Source organism: Numida meleagris, chromosome 4 (genome assembly GCF_002078875.1).
Source record: "Numida meleagris isolate 19003 breed g44 Domestic line chromosome 4, NumMel1.0, whole genome shotgun sequence".
Classification (NCBI taxonomy): Eukaryota; Metazoa; Chordata; class Aves; order Galliformes; family Numididae; genus Numida; species Numida meleagris.
Genome location: NC_034412.1, coordinates 3327827 through 3349784, shown reverse-complemented (window position 1 = coordinate 3349784; position 21958 = coordinate 3327827). Strand labels below are relative to the sequence as shown.

The 21958-nt window shown below is 37.7% G+C and overlaps 1 long non-coding RNA gene across 2 annotated transcripts in view; it reads left to right on the top strand.

Moving 5' to 3' along the window:
- Nucleotides 1-7436, top strand: part of LOC110397261 — a 34954-nt gene extending 27518 nt beyond the window's left edge. The window contains exons 2-4 of one of the 2 annotated variants that reach the window (XR_002437654.1): nt 525-658; nt 4031-4159; nt 4545-7436. This is a non-coding gene — a long non-coding RNA (uncharacterized LOC110397261). Of the gene's footprint in view, nt 1-524; nt 659-4030 lie in introns of both variants that reach the window. The other variant, XR_002437653.1, reaches the window with a different exon arrangement.

The following is a 21958-nucleotide window of genomic DNA, read 5'->3' as shown; positions in this document are numbered from 1 at the left end:
TCCAGTGACATTGTTTGATGTATCAGTGGCATATTAAATGCGTGATGTTTTCACTGCTTTGCTTTGAGGCATGCTGAAAAAGAGAGAGTCATTAGCAAGTGAGCCCTCACAAAGACCTAGCTGAAGAGATGTAATATTCTGCCTTTTCCACTCTATTCAAAAGTAGCTCTAGACTCCACTGGAGTGAATAGACAGATTTGTTGGCAGCAGTTTGCTTTCAGATGAGATAATTTATAAGATACAAATGTTCAAAGACAGCATTGTGAATAAAATTTTAGTCACAATGGAAACGTTATCACTGAGTTCAGAGTGACCAGAATATTGCTTTTAAGATTATTAGGTGTTTCTGTTAGCACTGATATTATTTCTGCATGTGGTTTATTGAAGTCAACAAATAGTATCGCTGCAAATGAGATGCAGAAATGCAGCTTATCTTAAGTCCATACTTATCTGTGTGTCACTCAAGGCCTTTTCTGTAACTTTACTGTTGTGATCCTTATCTTCTTATTTTTTTTTTTTTTAAGGAGAAAAGCAATTTATAAAGCAGTGAGCAGAACACTATTCTGGAGAATGAGATGTCTGATTTTTGTTCCAAGCTTCCCCGGAGTGACCTTGCACCGCCACTTTCTCTGTATTTCAGCATCCACAACTATAAAATGTGAGTAATGAGGGTATAAATGTATCATTTTTTTCTTGAGTAATGATGTTGCATGGTCATGCTTTGTCCTTCATTTCTGTTTACTGTATAGTTTGAGATTTGCTGATAAAAAGCGTGCATGTAGCTAATTACATTTCAGGATTCTCAATACCCAGTTTGTTGCAACTTATTTATTGGTATCTGTACAAAGGTGATATTAATCATTTAGGAACTGTTACAGCCATATTAACTAAATGGAGAAAGTAAAATGTTTAGAGTTTTGCAGATCACAGATGCAAGGCAAGAGAACCGTGGTCAAAGAGAAAGTATTCTGCTCGTCTCTAAAATCCTACGTACACCTCACCCTTCCTGCCTTATACACGTGAAGGCAATACATTTAATCTCCACTCTCTTCGAGCAGTTTACGCATCATTAAAATGATCTGTTACGCTTTCATCTTGCTCTGTTCAAATTATTCCTATTCACTTATTACTGTTTCATATAGCTTATTAATCCTTTCCTTCTGCTCAACGTACCTAAGAAAGAGTCACTCCTAGACGTTTTCCAATGCACAAACCCTACAGTTCTTTGAAATCGAAAACAAGTGACTAAAAACTCATAACGACTCTTGTCTCTGATATTACGTATGCTCATTTAGGAAAAAAGTTCCTAAGTGGTAAGATTGTACAGGTTCTGCCCCTCTGCTGTGAATTGCCCAGTACTTTCTTGGAAATTCTAGGAGATTAGACTCATAGATCTGTAGAAATACAAACAATATGTTTGCTTGGTGCAGAATATTTCTTCTGTATGCCAACAAGTTCTGCTTTGACCCTTGCAATTCTTTCCAAATGGGTATGCCTCACTGGAAATTTTAAGTGTTAAACATGTTTCAGAATAATCTGTGTTACAGTAATTAGAAAAAAAGAGGTTCCTTTTTCTTCCTACTGTTAAATTTGCTAGCATCACTTTACCACTGTTATTTATTCCTAATGACACAATTATTCTGAAGTGTACTAAAAACACTTCATAGAATTTTCACATGAAATTGTTATAATGACATTCCTAAAATTCTCAGTATATATATATATCTCTCTGAAAGTTTTGCTTCATCTTTGTATCTTCTAGGTGACTGTGGAGTTGAATAGAAATATAATTCATGCCGACTTTAGAGTTAAAAAGGAGTATTTTTGTTTTTATATATATAAAATTTTTCTCTTTAAGTCTCTGCACTTTATGTGGAGAAAAAAAAAAAAAACTTTCCTGATAGGAGACAAATACAGGGATTGTACCTACTATCCAGATGAATTTGTGGCTTCTATCTCAATTGTTGGTGCAGCCTCTTGTGAAGCGATGATGAATATTTCATTGTTTCTTCTCTGGTGACCAGATATAGGGTTTGAGAAATAACTCAGTCTGACTCACTTTGGAAGCTTGAGGTCTTCTTAAATATTGCTATTTTGAAAGCTGCAAAAACTGCAAGACATCTCAGTGGATCTCACACCAATGAATGCAGGAGCTAAGCTTGTCTCAGCATATTTTATAACAGTGATGTAATCTAATTCAGTTAAGTCTTACCTTTTCTTCTTGGCCATTTTAGCCATTCTTTAACTAAAAGGTTCTGATTTCAGTTATTCAATGACAGTTTGCCTCAGGCTTGCTGTGTGCCTTCCTATGAATAGCCATTTGTATCTACATTTCTAAGACACAACTTTATAAGGAAGCCAGGGAGTTTTAAAGGTACTGGAAGACATCTTTGTTAGGTCTCATACAATTTAGAAGTTCGTCATTTAAGTAAATGGGAATGTTCAGTTCTTGAGACTTTTCCACTGATGTGTACAATGCAGGTAGGTAGACTGCTGTTAGGAGCTGACAGTGCCATCAGTACCATGCTGAATGTTTGAGGTGTGAAAGAAGGTTACATTTCTGGGAAAAATACAGCTTTTCTTGGGTCTGTGGATGGAGGTTCATGTGCCTGATACTGAGTTTCTCAGATGTACTAAGTGTTTCTATTAAGCTATTGTTCCTGCCTTGCGCCCTTTTTCTTTATGTTGTGTGCAAATTTCAAGGACGTTAGTTCATCCACACTTTTTTATATGAGGACTTGCATTTATTAAAAAGTCACTATTATTTATCTTACAGTAGGGCATCAAAAATCCAATCAAGGTTGAAGATATTTTTATACTAAGAATTTCACAGATACTCACAGATGGTTTCTGTTTCAAAGATATTTCATGTAGTGGGCGAAGCTGCAGATCTAGACTTCATTTCTCAAAGTTGCACTGTTCGGACTGGCAGCAAGCTGAGGCACTGCCCTGAAGCCTCCTGGCTACCAGCCACCTACTAAACCAATAATTCCCAAGAACAACAGAATTACTGCTAGGAAAACGGCTTATTGAATGTGAACAAAGCTTCCTGAGCTGCCAGTTGATTCAGTCCTAGAATTTTGACAGCCTCTTTCCTCTTTTGTGCTTTTTGCAGTGACAAGGGGCTCTCACTTCATCCAGAACCTGTCACGATTCCTTAGATGCAGCATGTTGACTTTTATCAAGCAAACTTCCGTGGTGCTGGAGGTTCCCTGGTCATGGGCCCGGAGGCCATGGCAGCACAGGCCCGGGCCCTCTCTGACCAGGCCGTGTCTATATTGGCCCTGCAGTCCCACACAGACCCTGAGCTGGAGGAGAGCCTCTGCCACCTAGAACTGCTTGTGGCCTATTCCTGCCAGCACTGTCCGCTTCTGGGTAGGAAACAGTCAGAGGTCCTTTACTCAAAGTGAAGTTACAAAGATGCCTGCAGACATGATAGTGGCCATGAGAAGAATAGGGCAGCTAGGATGCAGCTGGCGGTCAAAGATAATTGCTCAGGGGATAGGAGGCCTATGGCCCTTGTAAGCGCTGTCCTACACAAAGGAAGGTGGCTTTGGGATCTAACAACAGAGGAATTTGCGGAGCAACGGTCTGGCCAACTCTGTTGCTTCTGCCAATGCAATGCTATTGTGGAGGGACTGGGAAAAATAAGGTAAACAATTTTGGTTGCTTGGGCTGCAGGTGTGTGCTTTTAAGCAAGGGTAAAAGAACTCTGAAAAGGTGATGATCCTTAGCGTGTATCTGGGCAGCTTGCGGTTCCTGATGTCGCTCTTGTATCCCCTGATAGACTGGTAGGAGGTCCTACTGATCAAAGAATGGGGTGAATGTGTGAAAGACAGGCAAAAGTTCAGCACTGAGGCCAAGAATGAAGCAAGGAGTCCAACAGTCCAGTCAGCCTTGAAAAACTTGTCAAGAAGGTCTAAACATTTTCTATGTTGCTGTAGTATAAACCAGAGGTTCCAAAAATGTTCCTGAAGAAAAGTTGGAGGACATGATGAAGAGGTCTAATACAACTCTTTCGAATTTCTAGATATTTTGAGAAACCATTTCCAGTTGCTTTCAACTTGTTTTGGATTCAACTCATGATCTTAATGATGAAGGATGCCCCAATCCATTAGCAGTCATCTGAGCCATCCAGATCTCTTGAGAGCCTGTTTCAGTAAGTTGGTCAATGTTCCCGTGAGATGCATACAAAATATATTTTACAATTGAAGTATTTTTTTAATTCATCATTTGAATCAAATTACAAGGCACTCAAACAGTGAATAATTTATATTTCCCAAAAAGATGTTAGGATATTAAATAGCAGCAATAATGTTAAGTTTATTAAATTGTTGCAGAGAACTCTTTCCTATTTTTGATACTGCCTCAAACTCTTCACCCTTATCAAATAATTTTTTCTATCTTTGACTTGATTGTAGAGCTGTTTCTGTGTGGTTTTTGTTTTTCAGAGTTGTAGTGGTTTTTAGTTGTTGTTCTTGTTTTGTTTTTCACTTGCTTGCTGCTTTTGTTATGTTTAATGTTTACTGGGCGAATCTTTTCAGGTCAGACATTTCCCCAGCTGGATCATCCAGTCACTGAATTTTTTAAAACAAAATTGTTTTCAAAATTGTATTTCTGTGTATTCTCTGCATATGGGGACAAATGTGCAATTCTTTTCCCAAATGCATATTGCTCTTCTGGCAAAGGTTGCATATTGCCTGAGTACCTGGCTTTGTAATGTATCATCATATTTGTATAAATGGCTATATGTCTTCTGGTAAAGTGTTTTCGAAGAGATACAAACGCATGTGGAGGAACACAATTATACGTGCGATACTTGTTGGCAAAGTTAAAAGTGTGGATGTTGATTCTGTGAGAATAACAGCAAAAATGGTATAGTTGTTTTTTCCCACTTGAGTTTTAGCAGGAAGATTTCAGGACACCCCATAGAAAATTTCAAAATAGAGAAAGAATGCATTGGAAATGGAATTTTCCTCTGAGAAAGCTGCATGTGTAGATAGGTTTGTGTAGACTAAGTTGTTGCAATCTGAAAGGAAAACTTCAGTGTGATCAGCCAATTGAATACTTTAGGGGTGGGAAGAGTTGAAATAGCTGTAATGTAAGGGTCATATTACTTGCCTAACAACCACAGAGATGAAGATAAGAAAGCATTGTGAGCATGATAACAAGGATATTATGATGGTTAACATGACATTTATGTGTCAGTGGAATGAGCAATTCTATAAGCCCTCAGGAAGACAAGGGTTGCTGAAACGTGACAAATTTATTAAACCCATTTCCTAACACTCTAGTTTCCATATTTTTTTCCCTGCAATACCACAGTGAATTCTGTGGCATGATAATAGAGAAAAAAGAATGGCACCTGGCAGCAAGGTAGCAGAGCTGGAGTGCCTCTGTTCTTGCATAAAGAGGGAGAAACAGAAGCTTGCTTGTCTCTGCAGGATATGGAGAACTTCTCCACAGAAGGTGGAAGGTCCAAATTGATAGGTATTGTCAAAAGGACCTTCAGGTAAGGGCTAGCTTCTCTCACTTAAAAAGGTTAGAAGCGGTGGTACGAAGTACATGTGTGAGAGGAGAAAATAAATTTTCCTCCTGCCAAAGACAGATGGGAGGATAATATTTACACAAAGGGAGATGGAAGAGAGTGAAGGATAGGAAAAGATACAGAAACAATATGGCTCACCTTGAGCGGTGATTTCTAGGTGAACATTTTGATATCCAGTTTCAAATAGTGAAAATGTAACGAAAACGGAAGTGGAAAATAATTTCATTTTGACCTCATCACACTGAGCACCGCCTCTTGTGTTATACAGAAAAATTGTACTGTTGGGTAGTGGGTATAATCTTGAAGGCTGGTGTCTGTTCACTTGCTTGAGCAACTTTGCAAACAGATAAAACGTTATTTGTCGTGAGGATTAATCGCAGTCCATACTACAAAGTGACCACGTAAATCAGCTTTTTCTCATCATCTCAATCAAGGACTATACAGCTGCAGAATATGGCATTGAAACAAACCGTAAGTCATCCAATTAGAACATGTTTTTTTCTTCCTGTTACACTGCATGCTTGTCTATCTAGCTACAATGCGTAGTACCCATCTGCGGACAAGCGGTTGACCTATGTAGATAGTCTACGTACTGGAGGTAATAAAAATTATAGTGCAACTTAAACCCTTTTTCAGGGAGGACAAGTGCCTTAGCTTGTAAGTGAAAGCAGGCACTATGTATCCTCAGCACGGTACAGAGAACTGTAGCAGTTGGAAAACAAGGGTGTCTGTCTTCCACTGAAGCACATCCAACCACTGCCATGTGAAAGACTCATGCTAAAGCTGACTTTCTGGGCTGGAGGGGAAAAACTGCAATTTAAACTCCACTGAAGACAGAATAGGGCATTCTCTAGGTAAAAGCAGTTATGCAAAGTATTCCCTGTAGGCTACAATGCAAATGGAACATCTTATCCAAACTATAACTGAGACTTGAAATCCTTTGGAAAGTGATCTGGGGTTTATGGATGTATATCTAAAAGAAAATGTATGCTGTGATGTACAGGAACATGAGTTAACTTGGGTGATAATGCTCATATCTAACGGTTTGCCTAAAAGTTCTGGTTACAAGTTCTCTAGCGAAACAGAAAGCATCAGAAATATGCATCCTCCAAAATTAAAGAAAATACCTCAGTTTCAAGAAACTTCATCCAGACCAGTTATAATCTTGCATGATGGACTTCCATAGCTAAGTAGAATTGCAAGATAGACAAAAATTTGCTGAAGACTCTAAACGAGATGACTATACCCAGACCAGTTCCCACTCCAAGCAAACAGGAAACTTTCATAAGGAAATTCCCTTGCGGCTTCCAAACGAAAACCCTTCTAATTCAAGAGAAACTACGCACCAAGCATTGAAAACTATCAAAATAAAGTATCTGTTTTTATGGAAAGTTGCTATTTGAAATGTTATTACTTAAAACTTAGTTGCTGCAGGATATGACTTAAGCCACTGCTGATTAATGCTCTTTAGAAATATGACTTCAACTAACACCGAAGTGCTTGGTGCTCATTGTCTGTAAACAGATCTAATTTCTTTCATTGCAGTAACCGATGAAGTTACATTGCTATTTTTAGTGCTGGACCTGGTCTTCAATGCATTTCTAAATTGTTTTGTATCCGCCAGCCAGAAAGGAATTGTTTGTGGGGAAAGAAGTAAACAAACAAACAAAAGCCCGGAGATAATTTCTTTTTGTGATCTTGTTGGGGTGATAGCAGGGAGATGTTTGCTTGAATGTGAAACAGTGAGCCAGTGCTGCTTCACGGTGAGTCACTCAAACTCTCTGTGCGACTGGTTTCTTTTTCTTTTAGCAAAATTACGATAATTACCAGCCTGAAATGATTGTGGGACTAATTAATTCTTTGCAAAGTACTTGAGAATTGTAAAGGGCAGGAGTAACTCCACTGTCATAACTACCTTTTTTTAAACAGATACGGTGTGAGCCATACCTGCTGTTGTATATGGGCATGGAAAGCTGTTTTGTGTTTCAGCCTTTGCTGACTGATTTCACTGATTACCTCAGTCTCAGCTGTAGTAACCTAAAAAGAAGCAAAATATATCCTTGCCCCATCGCTTTCTGTGTATGTTCATAGTCACAGGGACAGTCTGACACAGACTGTGTCCTTCACTGAAGTTGTGTAGATAAAATGATTACCACTTCAGTTTGAATGGAGGTAATCAAGTAGAGAATTTCTGGAGTTTCCACGTGTTCTGATGTAATTCATTCCATTAACATAACATAGCTCCAAAACTGTATCTCGAGAAATTGGCTTAGGAAAGAATTTAAGACGTAAATATTAAATTTGTAATTGTTTATAACGTATGTATATGTTAAATAATATTAATACATAAAATACACACTTGATTACCCAGAAACTAGTTCAGAACTGATGTTTTCAGGACTTCATCTGGATAGAGAAAGCAACGTACAAGTTTTCCTGACAGATACATTTAATATTTATATGCATTATAGACTCTTGGGCATTCATCCTGAAATTGTTTCTATACTAGTATGCTTGCATACATTCATCTTCTCTAATGCGGATGCTACATAAATAAAAATATTAATAGAAAGAAGTAGCAGCCTCATGACTGTAGTGAAGTCTGGGAGTAGATAAATTGTTAATTCAAATTAAATTGCTTTTATGAAGTTCTTGTTCATTTATATTAATTGCTTGTACTGACCTGACCTAACCTACTTAGGTGGAACTGCAGAAATTACAGATGCTTCCATTTTACATGCAGAGAATGCACTGAGATTTACTTGCTTAAATGCACTCACAGATGCTGTCTACATAAAAATTAATAAAACTCACTGATATTGTGGTGCAATAAGAGTTAGAAGTGCCTTTGAAGATTCTGTCAGGATTTGGCTTCTAGTTCATGGTGGGACAAACTGGAATGGTTTTGCCATTCCAATGGGAATACTAATAATGGTATTCCCATTATTTGTCCCTGGTGTGCTAGAAGAAAGACAAAATCCAGGAGATATGATTTAATCAGGTTGCCACTTTATTAGCTTAGCTCAGTAGAGAATTATGCGGCACTAACCCTGACAGTGTTAATCCTCATTCTTGTTCACCTTTAAATTTATTTGAAGGCTTCCATCATCGCTCTGGAACCTGATTAGTGCTGGCTAGTGTCACGATGTTTCAGGAAGAGGTTTAATTCTTGAAAATATTTAGGATGAGAAGGAAATGGAAGAGCTAGCCAATAGCACGAAAAGGCATTTTCTATGTGCTACTGAAGCCGTGAAGCTGCTTCGAATTGTGCTGTTTGTTTTCTATTTTCTTTAATCTCTCCATTCCTTGGGGCTGATATTGTAGTGGTGTCCGCTTCTTTTCCATGAGAAGGTTGTATCCTTTTGAGGTTGTGCAAATACAACAAATTTTAATTTTTCTACAATAAGTAGATCTCTGTACTCATAGCACGATCTTGGCAAAATATTCAGGGCCTATTTGTTCACCTTTTTTTCTCTTATAAAAGTGAAAATCATCTTTTTACATGTGTGTTTGCATGCATGTTTATGCTTCTGGACTTTTCCAGTCAGTGTATATCTAAACACTGGCGATTTGATAATGGAGATATTAATTTGACTAAGACATCTAAGCATTATGAGGAGCTCTGAAAAAGGTTGCTGGCACGCAAAGTGTATGGAAGCCATCATATATATTATGAAGTATTGCTTGGTTACATGAACTGAAAAATAAAGGTTAAATTCTAAGGTATTCAGAGTGTGCAGGAGAGGGAGCACAAGCTGCAGCAAAACCCAGCATTGTTAGATATTCTGTATTTTCAAATCTGGAGATGAATGGTCATCTGGATGGTGCATCGTATCAAACTCAAAAGCTTGTATTATTTCCTCCGTCGTGACTCTGATCAGTTTTGTGAAACCACTAAGACTTAGTGGGTTCTCTAAGTAGGCCAGAACTAAATGGTGAATGTTTAATGTCTTACTTTTCCTTCACTTTTGTGTTCAATCTCTTTTTGTCTTGCATCAAATCCAAAGATAAAAAGAGAGGGGAAAAAATAGGTGGCATACATATCTTAAAATCATTTTTTAATCTAGGCATACATTTGTGCAGTATTCAAGGAATAAAAGTGTTATTAATAAAAAATAATTAATTATTTGACCATATTCTTTGTCCGAAGCAACTGTTTTCTCAAAGTATTAGTCCGTGGAGCTACCTGAGTAGACAAGTAGAACGGTTTTATAGTGACGTATTCTTTTGCTCAATACTGAAGTGTGCTACTAGCTGTTCTGGCTTTAAAATGAACATGCCAACCTTCATCCCCTGTAAGATCAAAAACAGAAAACAAATGCAGCAAAAATGATAGTAGAACTCTTTATGATTCTCGGGTTAAGAGTCCTCCATCTATTTTTATGTAGCGGGGAAATTCTCACTGGAGACTTGTTGCTTGAGTCCTTGGTGTATGATGAACGTTTTTAAAAGGTTTGTAGAGCATCCAAGTAAATGTCTGTAAAGGAAGGTAGAAGTGTTGAAAAATGAATGATATGACAACTTAACACACAGTATTTACAGATCTTATTTCTGAGGCTTTTATTCACACTGATGGCTACTTTGCCATGGGGAAAATATTTATAAAAAAAAAAAAGACACTTTGTTCAAATATGTGAGGCAGAGCAGGGACCTTTCAGTTCTAGCAAATAGAATTCTCCACTAAAACAGGTCATGGTTCGTTAGTGAGTTTTTCTGCTAGTCGGAAAAAAAAAATTACAAAATTACAAATGAAGAGTACGGTGAGATGTAAAGAAAGCTGGTAGAGAACCAGTATAGACTTCAGTAAGCCAAGTTTACGTACATAGGTGTATCCCCTCCTTTGCTCATAAGAGATAATAAGTTCTTTCTCTAGATTTTTCTGGTCAACTTTCTGATTTTGGGTTCTGTGATGAAAGCATTGACACAATAGGAATAATTGTATGTTTTGTCTGCCTTTGACTTGAATAACAACTCTTTGCTGTTCTGCCCAGCTGATAACGCCCATCCTGAAACTTCAGGAACCAGTATGTTCTCAGAAAGTCATCTCCAGAGACTTCGAGAGCAGTGTGGTACAAAGACCATCTCTGAACGTTACCCTTATTTCTTCTATACTTTCTGTAATGTGAATTCCTTATCAAGATCTGGATTCTAGAAAACAAAATGTCAGAGGGTGCCTTTTAGTTCTGAATGACATTTGGGGTTGAATGAATAGGTTTGAAAGGGAGAGAGCTCTGCTGTGTTGTACCATTCATGCATCGAACTGATCAGGTGAATACTAATTTCATGGTTGCTTTTTTTTTCCTCCCCACATAATTCTGCACACAGATGATTAGTTAAAGCATGAAATAAAGAGTGTAGTAATCCAAGGAGTCTAGCTCTTTTTCCTCAGCCAGCAATATTGGGAACTAACAAGTAGATGGCATTCTATCTCTATTTTTAAATTATGAAACAACAGTTTAGGATGGCATAGTGTATTCCTTTCATTTATTATGTTACACTGTTAGTCTGAACAAAGAAAGAAATGTATTTCTTTAACAGTTATAGCCTCTGATTCTAAATAATCAATATAAAAGCTGCACTAAAATCGATTCAGTACAGAATGAATTCACTCTTGTGTTGAAATACTCTGGGCTTAATAAGATGTCTAACAAAAAATATCTTGGTATTGAAAATGGTTGAGCAATGAAATACCAACTTCCTGAAAACCGAAGATATCTGAAGGAAATCAATGGGCCTGCAAAGTGAAAAGGAGAAAAAAGACAAATACATTTTTTAGCATTGCTGTTTGCATTTTCAAGTTTATAGGATTTCCTATTTTCTTTATTGGCATCTTACAGTCTGTCATACCGGACCCTGAAATCTTGTACTGGGACAAAGGGAAATTAAACCCGGAAGCAATGTGAGTAATGGAATCCAAGTACCTTCAGGCATGCATGCCATGTGATCCCATCCATTTTTTGATTAAATTTCACCTTAAAAATTTCTCCTCAAGTTTTCCCAGCTCCTGCTGCTTGTAACTTAATGAAACACTGTTTACCATCATTGCTGATATGCAAAGATTTTGACACAGAGCTTCTATGTAATTAGGAAGACTTATACAACTGATCCACAGTCTTTCCTTGCTTTCATGTAAAATGCGATATAGAAAGAGTGGCTCTTAGGTGGGAAATAGGAAGGTGAGTGCTTAATCCTACCAAATTTGGAATCAGTGTTGAAATTAACATTGTAATTAGTCCACAAACCACATTCAATGACATTTTTGAACTTTGCTAAGCTCTTGCCTGCAAGAGAAAGAGCTGCTTCAAATTTAAAGTCCTTGTTTATTCTGGCTTCAGCAATGAGACTGCAACAGTCTCAATGCCTGTTGTAGTCATCCTCAGCTCATCACAATAAGTGCATGGCAGATAATTAGATACAGATTCAAGTTGCCCTGTTAATCCCAGTAGAATCTAGGTTCAGCATTTTTTTTATTTAGGCTGTAAACGTGGCCTAGAGTAGCCTGACCTTTCGTTAAGGTTCTGAACTGATTAAACCACCTATGTGAGATTGAAAGGTATAGCGCTTTTGAGTAATTATCTGTGAGACTGTCCTTTGTAATGTAGCAAACTGTAATGGTGTATATATGTTATATAGAATTGCTAAGCTTTGCTTTTTTCATGGTCAAGATTTCCTTGATATTCTTTTCTTCTTGAGAATATATCTAAGATGACTGCAATTTAAGAAGGTTGTACTTCTTGCCTGAGGGCCTTCGAGAAGCTACCTCACCTTCAGCGTGTTTTTGAATCGAGGTTGAAAATGCAGTTTAATGTTAATGATGGTAATGATATCTAAAAGGCAAGCTGGCTAAATGAAAAACAAATATGTATTTGAACTATAGTCTCATTAAAAGTATGTTAAAATTATCTCTTGAGGAGAGATTGTCCAAACTACACGGTGCTTTGCGCTACTGATGAACAAGAAACATCTGTGAATTTGGTAGGAAATCTTTTGCTCAGGTAATATAAAAAGCCCTCCTGGGGATTCCAGAAAGAATCGCTGTCCTCCTTTGCTCGAAAGGGTGAGATTTGTAGAGCAGCTGTAATATCGATGGTAAGGGAAAGGAAGAAAGGAGAAGTGCAGTATCTGATCTGTGAGAGGGTAGTGAGCTAACAAAGCGAGTAGGTTAACATCCTCATCCATTCTGATAAATGTGTGAGTGCAGATACGTTTGTTTCACCAGGTGAGCCTTTAATATTATTAAATGCAGGACAGCTATGAGCTCGTGTGGGTGCACTGCCTCTGAAACATCAGGTTCTTTGCTGGTTTACCTGGACTGGAACCAGACCTGGAGCACTGCACTGCTGGGTTCCGTTGGCCCCAGCTTCGACGCATATGAAATGAGGAAACTTAAAGCTAGTGAACAATGGATGGAAATTTGCGTCAGTCCGGAAAACCTGCAGCTTGTGCTACTGGGAAATTAACTTGCTTTTAAAAAATTCTTAATGAAATGAGTTAATAATGCAAAGGGATTATAAAATGATATATATCAGCAAATAAAATCATACATTTAACTTGAGTCCTACAGCCTGTGCCTACAAGCAGATTAAGTTAACATTTTCAAAAAAACCTGAATCTCTGTAATGTTGTTTCTAGGATAAGTGTGTTAAAATATTGCATAGCTATCGCAAACTTGAGAATATTTGGAGTAAGAAATGCACTTGATGAGCGAGTGTCAGCGTTCTGGCATTGCTACAAACGCTGGCTAAACAAACTTGTAAACTTTTAGTGGATTATTTAATGTTAGCAGTAAGAAATTCTAGACAGTGGAATGGTAATAAGTCACTGAAATTTCATTAAAATAACACTCTCATAGATTACTTCAGTAAATCTAAAAGACCATCAAGATAAATGAAGTAATTAATTAAAAAAAAAAAATCCCACAAAGGCTACATCCCCAGTGATTCTAGCTATTGTACAAAGAAGTGATGGCTCTTAAATAAAAACATGCATAAGTTGAAGGATTCAGTACAGCTTATTGTGAAATATTGCCCCTTATTCAAAATCTTATCCCAGGAGTAGTAATTTCAGTGTTTATCAGTTTAATGTGATTTCATTGTTTTCTTTCACAAGTATCAGCAACTCTTATAAAATTAATATTCATCATTATTTAAGACTGAAAAAGGAGTAGTAGAATATAATGAAGTTAGAAATAAAATATTAACAATATCATCTGACCTCATATCTGAATTGATTGTGTTAATAACAGCAGAGGTTGATATTTTTATATTTGGATAGTTTTTCAATATCGTAACTGAAACAGAACAAGTGCAGTTCAATCTTTTGTGAACTCTAATAAGAAAATACATGAAAATGTAATATCTGTGCTGTAGCAATCGTGATCCAGACTACATTACCTTACTGCCTTGTCCTACATGCTCCTGTTACGATTTTGCCAAAAATGTGTTGCTTCTGAAATAGGGCTATCATATTTATGTAGTCTTCTACACCAAAGTTTTTACTTTCTAGCTTTGGTAATAACTCTGAAGATTTTGTGCGTGTGTTCAACTTACATTTTGGATTTTAAAGCCATGTTGCAGCTAACGCCGTAGCTCACCCATAATATAACTTTCAGCTCTTTCACTGAAATGCAAACTGAGTCTTGTTTTATCTTATCTGAGAACACTACTGGCATGCACGTGGTCACAGTTACCATGGCTGCCTTCATATATTTTTAATTTATAAGCCATTGAAATGTGTTTCAGACTTCCTTAGAGTAATGAAGGATGACTATGCAGAGATTATATCTTATCAACTCCATAAAAACAATAACTTGACTATAGAACACTTACTCAGTGAAATAGAAATGAAATCAAATAATATGAATCATGCAATTACACTATCAGTCTTGTTTCTCGTGACTGTCTGATTTCTAGGAATTTAAATACATAAAACATTCTTCATGGAATGGTACACAGAAAATATATTATACATAAAGGTCTCATTTAGCTAAGGGTGAAGGCTTGCTGGTCAGCCTAGCTCAATCTGCTTAAAATTGCCAGGCCTTATAAGATAGGCCCCACCTGGCCTGCTTGGTGACAAACCACTTAGATACCATTGACTGAAAATGGAAAGTCATGTTTGATTTCTTTGCAACATTAGGACATCAAAATGAAATGAGCTTGAAGTATCAGCTGTTTGCAGTCTTTTATTAAACTTAGGAAGGAGGAGAGGAGGAAATTCCAGTGCCATCAGGAAAACTAGTGATAAGCTACTGAAAGGAATTGAAATCTTAATTTAAAGCCTCCCTTTGCTTTCCTTGTAACTTCAAGTGCTGCTGTCCATAGCCAGGAGGCAAAAACATCATCTACCCGTGATTTCTACTACCCAGTTTTAGGCTCTTAACTGAAAGTTGGATGCATGCGTTAGTATACTGTGAAGTAAAGGGTGATAAAATCTGCCGAGAAGGAAAATTTATTACCTTATTTCCAGCGGTGAAGTCATGTAATTGCATGCTTCCCAGACCAAAACTGGCTGAGGTCCGGTTTGCCTGGAGCACAGTCTGCAAAAGCAAACACTAATTTTCGGCATTATAGCAGTTCCCCCCACCTNNNAAAAAAAAAAAAGTGTGGCTTTTGCATTTTTTTGCAGAAATTCTTACAATGTCATCATTGGTTCTACTAATGTCCAGATCATTAAAGATGTGTGAAACTGAGGGAAACTTGCAGGGAGAACAGATACTCCTGTGTGGCCTAGCCACGTTGTGCAATTAAAATAATAGAGAACGCATTTATCTATTTAGATGTTGGGAGGAAATTCTATACTCAGAGGGCAGTGAGGCCCTGGCACCGCTGCCCAGAGAGCTGCGGGTGCCCCATCTCTGGAGGTGCCCAAAGCCATGGGTGGATGGGGCCCTGGGCAGTCTGAGCTGATAGGGAGTGTCACTGCTAACTGACATCGGTACTAGATGGCCCCTTCCAATCCAAGACATTCTATGATTCTATGAATACACGGGCTTTTAAAAATGTTTAATTATGAACTAATACCCCTTCCCCCTCAGAAAACAAGATGAAGCTAAGTTCAAAGGTGTATTGGATTGTCAATTGCTTAACATATTTGCTTCATGGTATAGCTAGTTACTCTGCAAATTGGAAAGGTAACTCAGTCCTTGATCTAACTAATGTAATTTCCTGTCGAAGGACTTCTTGCCCAGGTTAGGTTATTCTGCTTGTATTTTAAATATATATTCTGCACTTTCTCTCTTGCTACTTTAGCAATTGCCACTTTATAAAATCCTCTCCAGCAGCACTTTTTCTTTTCAGCCTGACAGGCGGCCTTCCTTTGCTCGTGCCCTTTGCATGCCTTGAATACTGATAGCTGGGATTTGATTTACCTCGTATATACAGGTGTATATAGCAGAGAAAAAGCTAACTTCTCGTTACAATTGTTATTGATATTACAGGATACAATGGTTCTCCAATCCTTAAAGAGATTGCTTCAAAAAGCTGCAGCAAGGTAATAGCTCAAGACTCGACCCTTTATTTAGAAAGTCTCAGCACAGGCATGTGCTCACACTGCTATTCAGAGAGGCATTTTATAGCATTTTGTATTTCAGGAACAGAAAAGTATCACTTTGTCTACTGAGGAGATGCCTAGAGTTTTATCTGTAGCACTTTTGAGTTTGTTTTTCAAAAGCATCTCAGTGACTTGGGTATCTAAGTCCCAGTGAAAGTCATTCAGACTTAGATAAATGGATTTTTGGGGCAGGATTATAAGCATCTGCTCTGAAATTCAGCATGTCACTCTCTGCGGAATCTTAATTACCAACTGAGGTTACAACATACTCCTAACTTCTTTATGAGATATAATAATTCTCTTTGAAAGATGGTAGTCTTTATAAAAGTTAGCTGCGTATAAGACGCATAGGTGAAAAGCTTACTATTTGTTTTTTTATTCACTTCTTTAATTGCGTCTCTGAATATCTCAGTCACTCGCTTAAGCTGACATGCTTCTAATTTAATAGACTATGCTTGTCAAGATTGTATATCAAACGCTGCAGACGATCAGCTAAGTCCTTAGTCATCTGTCAAATAATGGGGTCTTAGGTGCAGTGAGAATAAGCTGGCAAAGTAGGGTATGTTGCATTCTGAAGTTTAAACTGTTTATTCATAATACAAAAAGAGCATTAAGAGATTGATTGTCTATTTGAAATTCCTTTGAAAATATATCCCAGACTGAATCTTTTCTGTTGCTTGTCTCTTGTGTGCCTCTTTAAGAAATCCATTCTTTTAGATCCACAACTGCTATAAAACCTGAAACCTGTCAGAGCTCTGCTGATCCAATTACAACTTTAAAACTTTTAAGCTTATGATTTACAGTAAGCTCATTCCAGTTAAATGCGAAGGAATCTTCTTAATCACTACATTGTCTAACAGTGTATTTCATAGCAATTCACCTCTTTTCCCCTTGACTTACGCTAAGCAAAATAATTTTTATTGGAAATTAAAGGTAGGGATAGTTCAGTTTCCTGCCATAGTTAAAGCTAGACTGTGAGCCGTGCACTGTTCTTCTGTCGAGACAGTGTTCTACTGTGACATAAAAAATATGACATCCGTTTTTTCCCCCTCTTTGTTTGGTTTGCTTTTGTTTGTGTTCTTTTCTTTTGTTATAAAAAAAAAAAAAACAACCCACATTAGTAAGATGTTGGTAGAGACTGTAGGATTGTATGTAATGCAACAGGCCAGCTTTGCTGGAGGTGGTGTGAACATTTCCTTGGGTTTTGTTTCCACATGATGCAACTTTTAGATGAAATACTGAAGAGCGTTTAGGCATGTAACCAAACTATGCCATTAAGCTCTCTTTTTAGGCTGTTTAGTCTTCTCTTAAAGATGAGAATTTCTCGGTTCCCTAGTCGTACGTGCAGAGCTTTCTTACGAACATGCACAGGAGAAGAATGCCAGGGCATTGGGCTGTTCCAGTTTTCCTCAACGCCTCTCAGCCCATCAGGAAACAGAGCAATGGAGTGTGAAGTTCGTGCAAAAAGATTTCTGGTGAAGCCTGCTGGAGACATTTGTGGATGCAGGGTTCGCTTAGCTGCAGGCTAGTTGTGATTCAGAACCAATGAAACTGAGTCCAAAAATGAGCTATCTGACTATTTCTTCCTAATAACCAAAAGGCTGAGGGGGAGAGACAGTCTCTGGTTTATAAAAAGCTTTGTGATTCTTCTGGCAACAGAAATTAGTCTGAATAGAGATTACCAAGACCATTATTTCCCAATAATCTTGGAATTACTTTAGAGAGGCAGTATTATATAAAGAAAAAAGCAATATTTAATGGTATTCTTTCAATCCTTTTTTTCCTCACATAGCACAATCTGATCTATCAGAACAACTATAATTGAACATACTCACTCATGGCTGTGCAATTCTCTAAACGATGCTGCTCGTGTACTTCAGAAAATTTATGATTTTATTGCCTTTATTTTTCCACTGTAATTTTTTCCTCTTTTACTCATTTTAAGATATAGTTTGAAAATGTTTCTGTACCTGCCATCTCCTCCAGTAGATCTTGTTATGGCCATTATTGCTGTTGTTATTGGTATCTGATTTATAATTCTGGACAATGCAGCTGATGTGCACAATGGTGTTGTGTGCAAAAATAGTGAAAGTAAAGCAGTTAGTAAGGCAATTCAAAAAAAGAGTGGATGTAAAAGCAGACAGAGTGCTACAGTGCTCGTCCTCGTGATCTCACTACTGAACACAGGGTAGAAATTGGAGAGTTCTGAGACATCCGTGTGCACTGTATACTACTTTGTCATCTTATATTCTATTTGCTTCCGTCTTCTCTACTCCTTTGACTAGACTGACAACCATGTCTTCACTGTGCTATCCTTCAACTGTGCCTTTGCTGTAAAACTCTGTTCCTCTGAAGACGCTGCCATCTGGAACAGTCTTTTGGAGCCTCTCTGCCTCATTGACTTGCTGTATCTTTTAAAATTTCATTGGAAAGCAGCTTTCCTCACTTGTCTGAGCCTCTTAATTCTATATTTTGTCTCTTCCATTATAAGCTTTTTAATTTAGTGATTATATTATTCTAATCTGTAAAGCACTTTAGAATACTCTTCGGAAGAAAAATCATCTGTGTTATAATGTTACTTTATATTTTACACCTTGCAGAAAAACAGTACGTCTGAAGTTATCGGTCTCTATATACATATTTACTAGTCTGTCATCTTTGAGTGAACATTACCTACTAGTAATAATGTGGTAAAATAGATTTCCTTTTTTAATTTTTGGAAGTTACATAGGACAGAAAACATGTTATAGCTAGGCCACAGTCATTTGTACTTATCCTAAGTCATAACCCAGTAACAGTAAATAATTCATTTTCCAGCATGTAGTTTTCCTATCACTGTCCCATGTGTAAGGGAGACAAAGCTGAATGATCATGGAGAAATCAATTGATGAGGAAAGGGACTTGACTCTATGCCATCAGTTTCATTATTTTCTACATAGACTTAGATGCTTCTGGATCTGAGGCTGCAAGTTGTTACATGCTCTTACTATAACAGCCCAATTAACTTTTAATGGGAAAAAATTTTGTTCCACTTTCAAATAGAGTAATCTGGTAAAGGGTTAGCTATCAAAGACCCTGTTTAAAGGGCAGGAGCACAGCAAGAGACCTATAAAGCTTGGCTACAAGGGTGTAGCTCAAGAAAAATAAGCAATTAGAGTTGGCAGGAAGGGGATGTCAGATGTGCAACTGTCTCTTGCATGAATTGTCTCCCAGAAAGCTGAAGGACAGCACAAAATTATCTTTCCTTAGAGACTCATCCATAAGTGGTGTTAATGACTGTCAGTTACATTCAATTTGATAGTTATCATCTGAGATGATTGATTGTAGCTGTGCTGCACATGGATATGGTTAGCAAAGTCTCCCTGCGCTTTCGTTATCCCTAAGAGATATTGTTAGCTTTATAGCTTGACGGTTAGTACTCAGATGGTGCTCTACACCTCTCTGGTAAGAATCATGCTGTTTTTCTGTTTACAGGCATGATGATAATATTGGACTGTGTTCTGAAGAGAAAATAATTTTCAAATCTACAGTAGGTTTTTTGCTGCCTCTGGTGCATATGATAACTTGCTTGAAGTGTTTTGGGAAAAAACTACTCGAGAAAAGCCAAAATGGCCAGCATACAAAAGTTCTGTGGTTTTGGAAGGCAGTTTAATAACTCCCAGAAGGTGGCTTTGTTCACCAGCTGAGCTCCAAATATGATGCCTTTTCAATTGCAGAAAACTGGCTACTGGCATCCTCTAACCTTTGAAGAGATCTGTTACCACAAAAGCTTTTGGTTTGGGAGAACCTATGCCTATAAGGAAAGAAAGAAATGGAGGAATTGTTCAGATGCTTGAATATAGGTATCAGGTGCCAGCTTAGATGCGGTGGTTTGTCTGACGTGTCTCTGTGGGGCTGGCAGGCATGCCTAAAAACACACAGGCGGCTGCTATTCCTGTAGAGTGGCAGAGAGAAGCGAATCAATAAGCTCCATCATATTTACAGCACTGGTAATTTGTGTGCAGGTAACTGATTGTCGCTAAAATGTCTCTTGGGAATCTCTACTCTTCTCATCGCTGGTTAAATCTTTGGTGAACTGCACCCTCACCTTAAGCTCATTTAAGTAATGTCATTATCCATTTTTGTAAAATCTGAATTTCTCCCAAGTTCAGAGGGGCGTGAATGTATAGACTGTGGTTTGGCCTATTGCATAGTAGGTGGCTTGAGGTAGAAAGCTTGGGTTCGGTTACGTTTCCATATCCAAGCTTCCTTGAAGCTTCAGGGCTGGGATTGGGACTCATTATCGTAATACATTAATGTAATGTTATAGATGAAATTCCAATTCAATCTACTTCATGAGAGAGCCTTTGACATGATATATTAGCCATCAGATTAGAAGAAGACTGACTAATTATCATTTAATGCAATTGAATGCCAGGATTTGTCGTTTGATGAGGCTGACTGGGTGGGGACTATAAATCTGCTGGTACCAGTACCCTTATAATCTTGAAATGGGGAGAAGATTAAAATTCCGTGGATGGGATATTTATTTGCAGTCATTATTCACAGAGTGGCGTATCACAGAGTCATAAAAATGCAAACACCTATCTTTTTGTTCATATGCAGCCTTTGAAAAAAGGATTAATATAGTCCCAATCATAGTTTAGATGAAACTACATGCTCTTACTTTTTAATATGTCTGCACATGTACTTTATATTTACCTGAAAGTCATCCCACAGATGTGTAGTAGTTTCCAATTATCATAAGGGCATAAAGAACAAGACAGGAATAAAGTCTTCTGGGTCATTAAGTCTAAATCCTTGCTATCACAGGGAAGTTTAGCCTGAAGTCATCAGATCACTCTTCCATCTCTTTCAGACTGCTCTCTAGCCTTCCTCCTCCTTTTTTTTTTTTTTTTTTTAAAAAAAAAACTGATCCTCATCTTGAGTATTTTAATGAGTAGCTAAAAAAAAGTCCGTAGGTCAGTATAACTAATGTTCACCTGCAAACCTAGGTTCCATTAGATCCTGCTTTTCCCTTTCCTTTCTGGTCTCCTCCCATTTCAGGGTTTTTAAAACCTTACGTGCAGTAGAGCCACAACAAAAATTCCATGATTACATTCATCCCTTCCCTTTCTCACTTGGATAATAAAATATTGCTTTTTAACATTGAGCAGACTTGAAAAAGCTTAAATTTATAACTTGGTAAATTTTTAGCTGATAAAACATTTGTTTCAGAGAGGAGAGAGAAGGTTTCTGAGTGTGTTTGGTTAGTCTTTGACTCCCGATTTGTTATTGGGTATTTTATTCTGTTCTTTCCTTCTGACCCCTGATAGCTGCACCTCTGTTAGAATGGACTTGGGAATGTCAGCAGGTTTGGTACCTTGCTAGTTGGGCAGCTGTCTAAACCTTGTATGCTGCAGGGCATCTATGAGGTTCAGACAAAGAGTTTGGACTGCTTTCCAAATGATGTAATCCAACAAAGACTGCAGCTCAACAGGAACACTTGTGACCTGAATGATCTTCTGTGTCATCAGCAGACTTTTTGGAGTATGGCAGCAGGAATTGAAAATCTGGTGATGCAGGTTAACAACATGAAAGGATATGCTTTTTGTCTGGCTAAGGGAGAAAAACCTCTGAAGAGGGACTTTCGGGGCAAGGCAACTGAAGCTGTGAATTTCAAGCTCTCTCTACTGTGATGCTCTGATCCTTTTCTGCAGCAGACAAAACGTCTGAGGAAAATAAAACTTCACTCCCCCGGAAAAAAAAAAGTGCATGGCACAATATAATCTTTTTTTATTAATAATTATTTTGCCATAAGAGCTTTCTCATCATAAACTGGAGTTATCTGTTGTCCCTGACCTAACAGAATTCCCACCT